The 10,682-nt window shown below is 40.1% G+C and overlaps 1 long non-coding RNA gene across 1 annotated transcript; it reads right to left on the reverse strand.

Moving 5' to 3' along the window:
- Positions 1-9,707: 9,707 nt before the first annotated feature.
- On the reverse strand, positions 9,708-10,443 carry LOC123606903. Its single transcript, XR_006716554.1, has 3 exons — positions 10,120-10,443; positions 9,922-10,026; positions 9,708-9,842 (listed from the first exon to the last, which is right to left on the reverse strand). It is a non-coding gene; the product is annotated as an uncharacterized LOC123606903 (long non-coding RNA).
- Positions 10,444-10,682: the final 239 nt, after the last annotated feature.

A 10,682-nucleotide genomic window follows, 5' to 3' on the forward strand; every position in this document is an offset into this window, starting at 1 on the left:
ACCTTGGTTAATGCTATAATCACCTAGTAGGTCTCCCTGCTTTCAGCCTTACCCTACTGAGTTGTACCTTATAGTCTGACACGCCACTACCATGTTAATTCCTAAAGCACACATCTAAGCTGGTTATTTTCCTGTTCAAACACTTTCACAGGCTGCCCAGTGCCTAAAGCATAAAGACCCAAACGCACACATTTAGGACCCTCTATCTCTAGCTCTAAACTACCTCTCCAGTTTTATTTCCCATGAGGTGTTTTTTCCCACCAGCTCTTTACTTTGACCACCAACAATCACATGCTACAGTTTTACATCCAATAGCAAGAAGCAAACGCTCTAACTCAAAAATCACTAACTATATTTATGATTAGGTTGATAATTAAGTTTCTTTATTAAGTTATATACTGAATATAAAAAATTATAACAAGAAGTTCTGATGTAGAATGAGCCCTGGGCATAAAGGTCTACAGTGTGATTCTGTTACTTTGTAATTCTCTTGACAAAAATGTGTTCTCCTTTGCTAATGATCTCCTCTAATTTGGAACTCACACTACACTGATCACAGTGTGCTTTGTATTATAATTACCTGTTACCTATCTTATCCCTGCTAGGATTGGTGGGGCTCCAATAAATTACACCCTTCTCCCTACCTGAGAGGGAGGAGTGGCAGATAAGATCAAAACAATACTTTGTTATTGATAAAACTGGTTCTGAAGAAAGGTGCCTTGTTGTGCTGCAACAATAGGCTTCCTAATACATGAAACACCAGAATTTGACAGACTCCTCTGCAGTCCCAGGGTAGGGTTAGAGGTATAGGACTCCTGGAGTGGGCAGGACAGGAGTGTGCACATCCCAGTCAGTTCTTTTCCTTTTTTTTTTTTTTTTTTTAAGTTTATTTATTTATTTTGAGAGAGAGAGAGAGCAGGAGAGGGGCAGAGAGAGAGAGAGAGAGGGAGCACCAGCAGCGCGGAACCCAACAAGGGGCTCGAAGTCATGACCTGTGAGATCATGACCTTCGACGAAACTAAGAGTTGGCCTCTTTACCCACTGAGCCACCCCGGTGCCCTCCCCCCCCAAATCAGTTCTTCGACAGTTCATCCAGGGAACTCACTCCTCCGCAGGCAGGGATTAGGGATGGGATAAAAGCACGGAGGCATTTAGGAAAAGACATCTCACCTAGATACCATAGAAGTTATCAAAATCCTCTGATAAAATTGTGGACTTCTTGAAGTCGAAGACAATATTTTGTGTACATCTTTTAGATGACATATCAAGTGCTTGATGTCTAATAATTATATTAAATTATATACATACCATAATTATTACATATGAGTTATACAATTATTATATGCCATTTAATCCATACATTATTGTATAATAAATTTACTATGTTATACCATATATAGAAATATTCAGTTATTTATATTAACAAATTATTAAATTGAAAAGACTGCTAACATGCAACAGTGACATTACCAGAGACTTACAGAGGAGAAGCTGGTTATTAGACAGGAAAACAAATTATTTTTGAGCCTGCAGAGCATGAGGAGAGGCTCATAGGGAAAATGAACACATTTTAGTTCATTTGCATGTCTAATGTTAATTTCAAAACAATGCTTCCCATAAAGAATTATTTTTTTTTTAAGAATTATTTCTTAAAATCATATCAAAATTGCTAGATTTTTATTTCTTTTCAAAGTCATGAGAAAACTTACTCATTTTATTTTTCAAGAATGAATCATTTTGTACCACCCAGACAATTTATATAATCCAACTCTCTGGATATGTAGAAAATTAGTGTTAGAGATTCCCTGTTTTCAGTTTTCATTAAGATAGTGTCAAGTAGATTCAGCAGAAGTGTTTCTCTTTGAAGTGCCTTAGTATTGACGCATCACCTCCTCATAGCACATAATTCCAAATTTATACACATTAGTTTGTTTGGAGGGGTCTTGATGGAAAAATACACTAACAAATACCATTCAGGATATTTGAATAACAGTTTGGGTGGGTGAAATACTGACATAAACTTTAGAACTTAAACTTGGGTAGTAATACCATATACGCATATAATCTGGTGAGTGTGTGTGTATCATGCAAGACACTTATTTGGATAATAGTCAAACACTCTTAAAGGAATGGGGTGTGTGTGTGTGTGTGTGTGTGTGTGTAGCTCCAGGTGGAACTTCTTGCTTCTAGGGGAAATACACGTGTACACTTAACTCTAAGTATTTTGGGGTCCCTGGGATTGCTCGTGGGACTTAATACATTATCCTGTCATCATAAGGTACTTGAAAGTTGAATTTGAAACTTTCTGTAAAATTTTACGGCTGCCTGCAACAGTTCTGGGAGGTAGAGATACAGAACAAGCCCCTGAGAGGAAACCACTGAATAGTAAGGGACTGTCAGCTGAGACAAGGCAGTGCTTGCGGGCATTTGCTGCTTCCCTTGTCTGGCAGTGTGGCACCTGGGGGAGGATGAGCTTTTAGCTGGGGGAGTGCCGCGTGCCAACCTGGAAGCTCTCCGCAGTCTTCTGCAAGAGCTCTAGACACTGGTGGCTCCCGGGGTCACAGCTGGGGTCCGTGTTATAAGGGGGTTGATAGAGTCTTGGAGCAGTAACCTATGGAGAGATATCTTGAGGACACTGATGAGTGCCCTCTGGGAAACTGATGATACCATTACTAACAAGAAAATCTGGTCACCACAAAGATGCCGCCCAGAAATCTAGAAAAGCTACTCATACCCCAAATCCCAGAAAGGAGAGGAATGACCAGATACAGTGTCCTATTTTTTTTTAAAGTCCTTTGTGTGGGCTTTTGGCTTCTTGCCTACAGTGTCTTCCATGGGAAACGTAAGTCCTTCTCCTTTATGTGCCCTAGGAAAAGGAACGAAGGCAGAGATCATTTTCTGCTTTAAGAACCATCTCCACCAACGTCAAAAACCCAAACCAAACACCTCCCTTAAATGGAGAGAATAATAACTGAATTCTATCTGAGCAGATAGATGAAGTCCCAAAATCTCTTAACAGAGGTGTAAAATCAGTGAAAACCTATGAAGAGAATCTCAAATTCCAGTTTAGAATGTGACCCTGTGAAAGAAGACAGTACATTTATGTATTTAAAACTCATTGTACATATGCATGTGTACGTGAGGATGTAGCTATAGAAAAATTCACATGCAGAGCTGCACGCCGCAGCTCCCTCCAGTGCCCTCGTGCTGCTCCACGTTCTACCCACTCCCAGACGGATCCCTGCAGAGCGGAGCTTCCAAGAAGCAGAATCCCTCCCTTTCCTTTCATTCATCAGACACTTCAAAGAGAAATTTCTCTCTTATAGGTCGACAAAATGAGTGCCACTCACCGTCCCTTTAAGAACAAAGCTAAACAACACATTGGCCTACGGCAACTGATTTGGCTAATGGCCACTATGTCAAGATGGCCTTAAATCCTTGGAGAACTAACACTAATAGTGCTTGATGGTAACATACCACCATGAAAAAAGATGGTCCTTGACAAATTTTTATCGATGTTGCCCAGGATTCATATATATGCACGTATATATATATACACACACACACACACATATATACGTATATATGTATTTATATATAAATATGTTTTTATATATTTATACTTACATATATGTATATATTGCATTGTGAGGATTTATGTGTTTCACCAAATTACAATAATTATATACTATATTATAAATAACATATTTATGTAAGTTTATATGTGTGTGTATATATAGGTACCACTTCACTGTGAGGATTTATGTTTTTCATCAAATTAGAAAATTCTCATGATTATCTTTTCTAATCTTGCCTCGGCTCCATTCTCTCCCCTTCATTTCTAGAAGTTCTTTTAGACTTAATGGAACCTACTCATGCTACCTTTTCTATCTCAACTTCCCGATCAGTTTTCCATCTTGTCATTTCTCTGGGATCTATTCTGGTATGTTGCTTTAGCTTGGGTTCCTTATTCATGAATTTTTCTTCAGACGTGTCTATCTACTATTTAGTTTAACCATTGAATTTTCTATTTCAATAACTTTTATTTCTAGAATTCCTATTTGGTTCTTAAAAAAAAATCTCTTTTTTTTTTTTTGGTCATGACACCCTGTGTTTTTCTTGTGGATGTCTTTCTTTTTGTAATGTTTCTATTCTAAACATGCTTCTTTTATATTCTGTTTCAGATTGTTGTTGTGGTAGCTCTGTTCTTTGAGAGGTGGGAGGTGGTAGTGGTGAATTCCTATTGCATCTTGCCTGTGATGGATTTGTCCCTTCAGTGTTTTGCCATTTCTTTTATTGTGAGCTCATCTCGTGTGGGGCTTGCTTATTTTTGTGAAACTAACTGTATTCTGGGTTGTGGAATGTTTCTCTAGAGTGTTTTTGTAACTGCTTCTGCCAGGCACTCCCAAAATATTACTAGCCAGGGACCAGTTTTTACATTAATTTCTTGGCTTAGACGTTTCTGGGCCATTCCAATAGGGAAATTTTAAAAACCAAATTCATGGTTAGACCAGGTCCAGGGTTTCACATCCTCAGGAAAGACTTTTTTTCCGTAAAGAGAGACAAATAAGTTTCTGTGTCATCTTACTGTCCTGGTTAGGGATTTTTTTTGGTGGTGGGGGGGAAGGGGTCAGTATTCTCCCTGATGGGTTCGGGCTTGCAAGAGTCTCAGCTTCATGTAGTAGTCTCATTTCCACCCCTGTTTTGTGCAGGCTCAAGGCCATATCTCCTGTGGTCATTAGAACCAAGTTCTAAGGGTTATGAAGATCTATGGCTTACTCCAATTCTGAGGGCAAATGGAGTATCAGGTTACATGCTGACTTTTTTGGTTTCATCTTTCTCCTTCTTTGGTTTCCCTTGCTTTCCTATGATCTAAATTTTGCTTTAAATTTTTTTCTTTCTTTCTTTCCTTCTTTCTTTCTTTCTTTCTTTCTTTTCTTTTTTTTTTTTTTTTTTTTTGTTGTTGTTGTTGTATTTTATCCTGCAATTGTAGACATACTTGAAGGGAGAGTTTTCAAGTTATGTTAGCCTGCCATATTGTCAGAATTAGAAGTCCTTTTGGGGCGCCTGAGTGGCTCAGTCTGTTAAGTGTTTGACTTCGGCTCAGTTTGTGATCGTGCGGTTTGTGGGTTCGAGCCCCACGTCAGGCTCTGTGCTGACAGTGTGGAGCCTGGAGCCTGCTTCAGATTATGTGTCTCCTCTCTGCCCCTGCCTCACTCGTTCTCCCTCTCTCTCTCTCTCTCTCTCTCTCTGTAAAAAATAAATAAACATTAAAAAAAAGGAACTAGAAGTCCTTTCATCTATGTTTTATGATTTCCTCAGCTTTAGATCAAGACCCATAGGACTTATGCTAAGACTTCTACATTAGCCCTCTAGTGAATTTTCCTCCAAGTTGTCTAAGATACCATCTCTCAGATGCATCTTTCTAAAATACCACTTTGACCATGTGATTTTCTGGCTTAACAACTGTTCATGGCCCCACATTGACTGTGGAATAAAGTCTAAAGTTCCCTATCCTTGCATTTAAGGTCATCTATAATCCAGTTTCCAATTAAATCTATTTTCTTTTGGTTTTGGTGATATTTTTTATTTTTCTCTGTTGGACATTCTTAATTAAAAATGAGGTAAGTATTGTCTGGTATATAAAATTGTCAGATGGATCCTCAACTATAGGACAAGTATTTTTATCTGTTTTGGTATGGGTTGGATTAGTCCTAATATCATCCCATATCTTAGCACATGCCCTGATCTCAGTAGGAACTCATGCCTGCTTCTTAAATTTTTTTTTAATGTTTATTTATTTTTGAGAGAGAGACAGAGCATGAATGGAGGAGGGACATAGAGAAAAGGAGACACAGAATCCAAAGCAGGCTCCAGACTCCAAGCTGACAGCACAGAGCCTGTTGCGGGGCTCAAACGAGATCATGACCTGAGCCAAATTCAGATGCTTAACCAACTGAGCCACATAGGCCTGTTTCTTAAATTTAACTAGAGAGGAGACATTAGTAATTGCTTCAAGCCATAGAAGGAAAGTAAGTGGGGCAGAGCTTTACCTTGAATATTTTTGGAGATGGTCTATTTTCTATTGTGTGCAGTAAGAGAAAACTGTGCAGAGGAGGTCAAACCATAGAACGTGACACAAATGGCAGTCAGTACGAGTAAAATGTATACTCTCTGTTTTTTACGATGACTTTTAATTTTCAAACCATGGTCCATTTGATCTTTACAACAACTTGTATGGTAGGTAGAGAAAATTTAGAAATAAGTAAACAAGTCCGGAAAGGTTATTCATGTATTCACTCAACTAATGAACAAATATTTATTGTACCAACTATGTGCCAGGCACTGGGCTAGGGCTGGGGATTCAGCAATGGATGAAATGTGCTAAGACGGTATTTTATGGATCTAGAAATCTTATAATTTTCTTATCTAAGGACTTATCTGAGGCTGTGTTTATGCACTAAATGGTGGACTTGGAATTAGAACCCAACTCTTACAGGTCCTGATCCATCAACCCCCTCTTCTGGCAGGTTTAGCCCCATACTTGACCTGGAATAGAGTGTGCATCCCATCTAAATTATATTTGCTAACTGTTTTAGAGCTAGGTTTACTGTTCGTCACACTCATTTCTCGTTTTGCTGGGCACATAATTAGACTGCATTTCTCAGCCTCCTGTGGAGGTGGAGGTGGTCATGTGACTGAATTCTAACCAGTGAAATACGAGAGGTGGTGTACAGTAAGTACTTTCAGGCCTGGAGCACAGAAACACTTCACATGTAATAGTCTCTCCTTTTTGTCCTTTAGCTGCTGCATGCAGAGAATTCCAAGGACCAAGAAAAGGGTGGGGATAGAGGAAACTATATTTCTGGAATGACACACAGTAGGCAGCCTGTACATCAGGAGCACTTCATGTGACTTCATGTGAGTGAGAAGTAAACTTCTATTTCCCTAAGCCACTGGGATTTGGGAGGTTTTTTTGTTTTTGTTTTTGTTTTTGTTTTTGAAGCAGCAGATAGCATGCCCTAAGAAATACACCCTTCAAATTAAAGCCTAAATTGGGACTACGAGAGTGGTAATCAAATGACATAACTTTTAAGTGATTTATTAAACTGTACCCTCTACATTCTTTATTGATGAATGTGGATATCTATATTCTCATCAAATTTAAAGGAGATAGCACTGCAGGACATTTACAAATTTTACGTGATACTCAACAATGTCATAGATCCAGTGTATCTTGGTATCAGCAAGGCATTTTGGACAAAATAATGAAACCGGGGTACTCCTCAATGAATTCAAAGCTGTTTAAACATACCGCAAATGATTGGTGGATGCATTTAAGTTCTTCAATTGAAATATTGAGCTTTTCTCTTACACTTGTTTTGGCCAGCATTTTGTCAGTGTCTTGCATGAGGATGTAGTAGGTATGCTGATCAAATGCACTAGTGACACAGGTCTGGAGGGAATAGAAATAAGATAGTTGACAGAATCAAGATTCAAAATTATCTTGACATGCTGCAATGCTTGGCCAAAACTAACAACATGAAATGTAATAAGGATGAATGCAAAGTCTTGTTTTTAGGTCCAAAAAAGAATTATAGGCATACACGATGGAGAACATGTAACTTGGCAGCAGTTGATGTAAAAAGACCCCGGGGGTCTTATTGGACCAAAAGCTTGATTTGAGCCAACAGTGATGTGGCTCCACAAACTGAGCTGCGTTAATGGAAGCATTGTGTGATCATCATGAGACACATTAGGTTCTGCCCTCCTCAGATGAAATCTGGGGTATTATTTTTAAAATCTGTGTATGTTGGCAGAGTGACAAACTAGAGACTACACGGAGGAGGTGATGAGGATGGTGAATAAAGATGTCTCCTGCCTCTGCATCCATAGCATGCTGCTGGTGACCTTCCTAGTGCTTGTGTTGTTCCTCCAGCTCTGTACTCCAGTCTGTCTCATCTACTAGTCTGTAAGCTCCATTAAAAAAGGGATGATGATGATGATGATGATGATGATGATACCAACAGTGGTTACAGGTAATACTGATTGAGTTCTTCCCATGTGCAAAGCACGTCTCTAAAATGCTCGCATGTATTATCTTACTCAACCTTCATGGCAACCCTATGAAATGGAGTCTACTAGTGTCCCCATTTTATAGATGAAATAGATATAGTGGGGTTAAATTCCTTAGTAAATGGTGGAGTCAGGGCACAAAGTCAGGCAATTTGACAACAGGACTGGTGCTCTTAACCATATGCTATATGTCTGATAAAGCTCTGAAACTCCCCAACCTCAAGCATTCATGTTCAGTCATCTTAATGGGAGAGACAAGAGTGGCACCTAAAAACCAAGTTATAGAAAAAAAAAACAAAGAGGGGCAGGGCTCCTCCTTGCTGAGTAGTGGGAATTTGTCTAGTGCCCACTGCATATGAGAAGAGAAATATGCTCATAAGGTTTTGATATACCTGGGTACCCATACTAGTACTCACGTAATTAATAATCATACATTTTTTATGGTCAGGTTTTAGTTTCCAAAAGCATTTTATTTATTTTTGTGTTATTGAAGCATAATTGACATATAATATTATGTTAGTTTCAGGTGTCAAAAGCATTTTTAAAAACCTTGATGTTAGGGATGCCTGGGTGGCTCAGTCTGTTGAGTGTCTGACTCTTGATTTGGTCTCAGGTCGTGATCCCAGGATAATGGGATTGAGCCCCACAGTGGGCTCCATGCTGAGTGTGGAGTCTACTTAAGATTCTCTCTCTCTCCCTCTGCCCTTCTCCGCCACTCTCTTTTTAAAAGTAAAGAAAGAGGGGCGCCTGGGTGGCGCAGTCGGTTAAGCCTCCGACTTCAGCCAGGTCACGATCTCGCGGTCCGTGAGTTCGAGCCCCGCGCCGGGCTCTGGGCTGATGGCTCAGAGCCTGGAGCCTTCTTCTGATTCTGTGTCTCCCTGTCTCTCTGCCCCTGCCCCGTTCATGCTCTGTCTCTCTCTGTCTCAAAAATAAATAAACGTTGAAAAAAAAAAAAAAAAAAGTAAAAAAAAAAAAAGTAAAGAAAGAAAAGAAAAGAAAAAAAAAAGAAAAGAAAAACTTAAAAACAAACAGACAAACCTTGATGTTCTTTAATCTTCCGAATGCCTTGTGAAGCAAGGCAAGTTTAGAATGAGGAAAGAAACTCAGAAAGGTTACATTTGTCCATCCATCCATGTATTTATTCCCCAGACATTTATCAAGTGCCCATTATGTTCTAGCCACCACAGCAAGATCACAAGAAGTTTGTAAAGTAGGTGTTATCTTTCTTTTATAAATAAGGAAGTGTAGTCCTGAAGACTACATTAGCATTGGCACTAGGACACTCGTGCACATACACACACTCTCACACACACGCACACATGCACGCCTGCGTACTATACATGCATGGTATATGTCTGGGCCCCACATTATCTATATTATCTATTTTTCTTTCAAAAGGTGGAATTGAAACAGTCATTTCCTTGCTGCCTCATGGTTAAATTTCACAGGCCTGCGTGCTAGAAAGGAGTTACCCATGATATCCAGTTAGGAATTAACTAGTAGTTGAGTTCTTGGTTCCCATTATGATATCCTTACCAAGATACAGGTTATGTGAAAAAACTCAGAGTGACATTCATGCAAAAGGAGTCATTACCAACAATAGGAATGAAAATAGAAATAAATACCTATTAGAAAATGAGATCATCCTTGGAGAGTGCTTTGAGATCTTTGGGGAAATGTGGTTGGGGTGGGGGAGCATGCTGGGGCACCTTCCCTCTGTGGGTTCCAGACATTCCGGGCTCCCAGCCTCACAGCTATGGAATGTCCTGGAATGTGCTCGAATCAGTATGGGCTGTGGAGCCTGGGAGCAGTAGGGCTCTGCTAGCAGGGGCTGGTCTGGCCTACCTGGGATCTCTGGTGTGGTTCAGTAGCCCCCAGGCCTGGAGGGGAAGAAGCTACTAGGAAATGCAGATCTTGTCATTGCATGCCTCCTTGAGAGCAAAGGTCAGCCTGGAGCAGAAAGAAGATAGTGGTTGCTCTGTCCCACCTTAGCATAATATCCAACAGAAGCTATCCAAATGCTTCCCTCACCCCTGTGCTTACTGAGAGTTAAAAACAATGTCTTATCTTCTTTCTTGTCAGTGGGCATCTTCTCTCTAAGCAGTCTTCTATTTCTTTAAGATTATGAATGAAGAGAAATTGTGGGACCCTGGTAGTGAAAGGTAAGGGGTGCTGGTAGTGGGAAGAGAGGCAAAGCATTTGGTCCTCTGTCTCTGACGTTCTTTGGGACTCTCCTACCTACCTCTCTGCCCCAGTTTTGCAGACACGAAGGCCAGCCTCTCTGCAGCAGCCTTTTAAAGTGAGTCAATAAGAGAGGGGAATTGGTATACTTATCAGGGCAAAGATTTCTCTTTCTTTCCCAGGGAGGCCTTAGAGACTTCTACGTTTCCCAGCACTTCCCAGAAGCGAGCATGGGGGAAGGAAAATTACTGCTTGGAGTGCAGTTGGCAGTGGCTTGGGATCAGCCCCCTTGGGCCTGGCTTGGTGCCTCTAAGGAGAAGCATCTTTAACTTTCATTGCCAGAGGGTGTTTTGCTTCTAGCGAGGGGGAGGAGGAGATAGAGGAAATAAAAGCACAAAAATGAAAAACAAAGAATTCCTGAAGGT

The sequence above is a fragment of the Leopardus geoffroyi genome, chromosome A2 (assembly GCF_018350155.1).
Source record: "Leopardus geoffroyi isolate Oge1 chromosome A2, O.geoffroyi_Oge1_pat1.0, whole genome shotgun sequence".
NCBI classification, from domain to species: Eukaryota; Metazoa; Chordata; class Mammalia; order Carnivora; family Felidae; genus Leopardus; species Leopardus geoffroyi.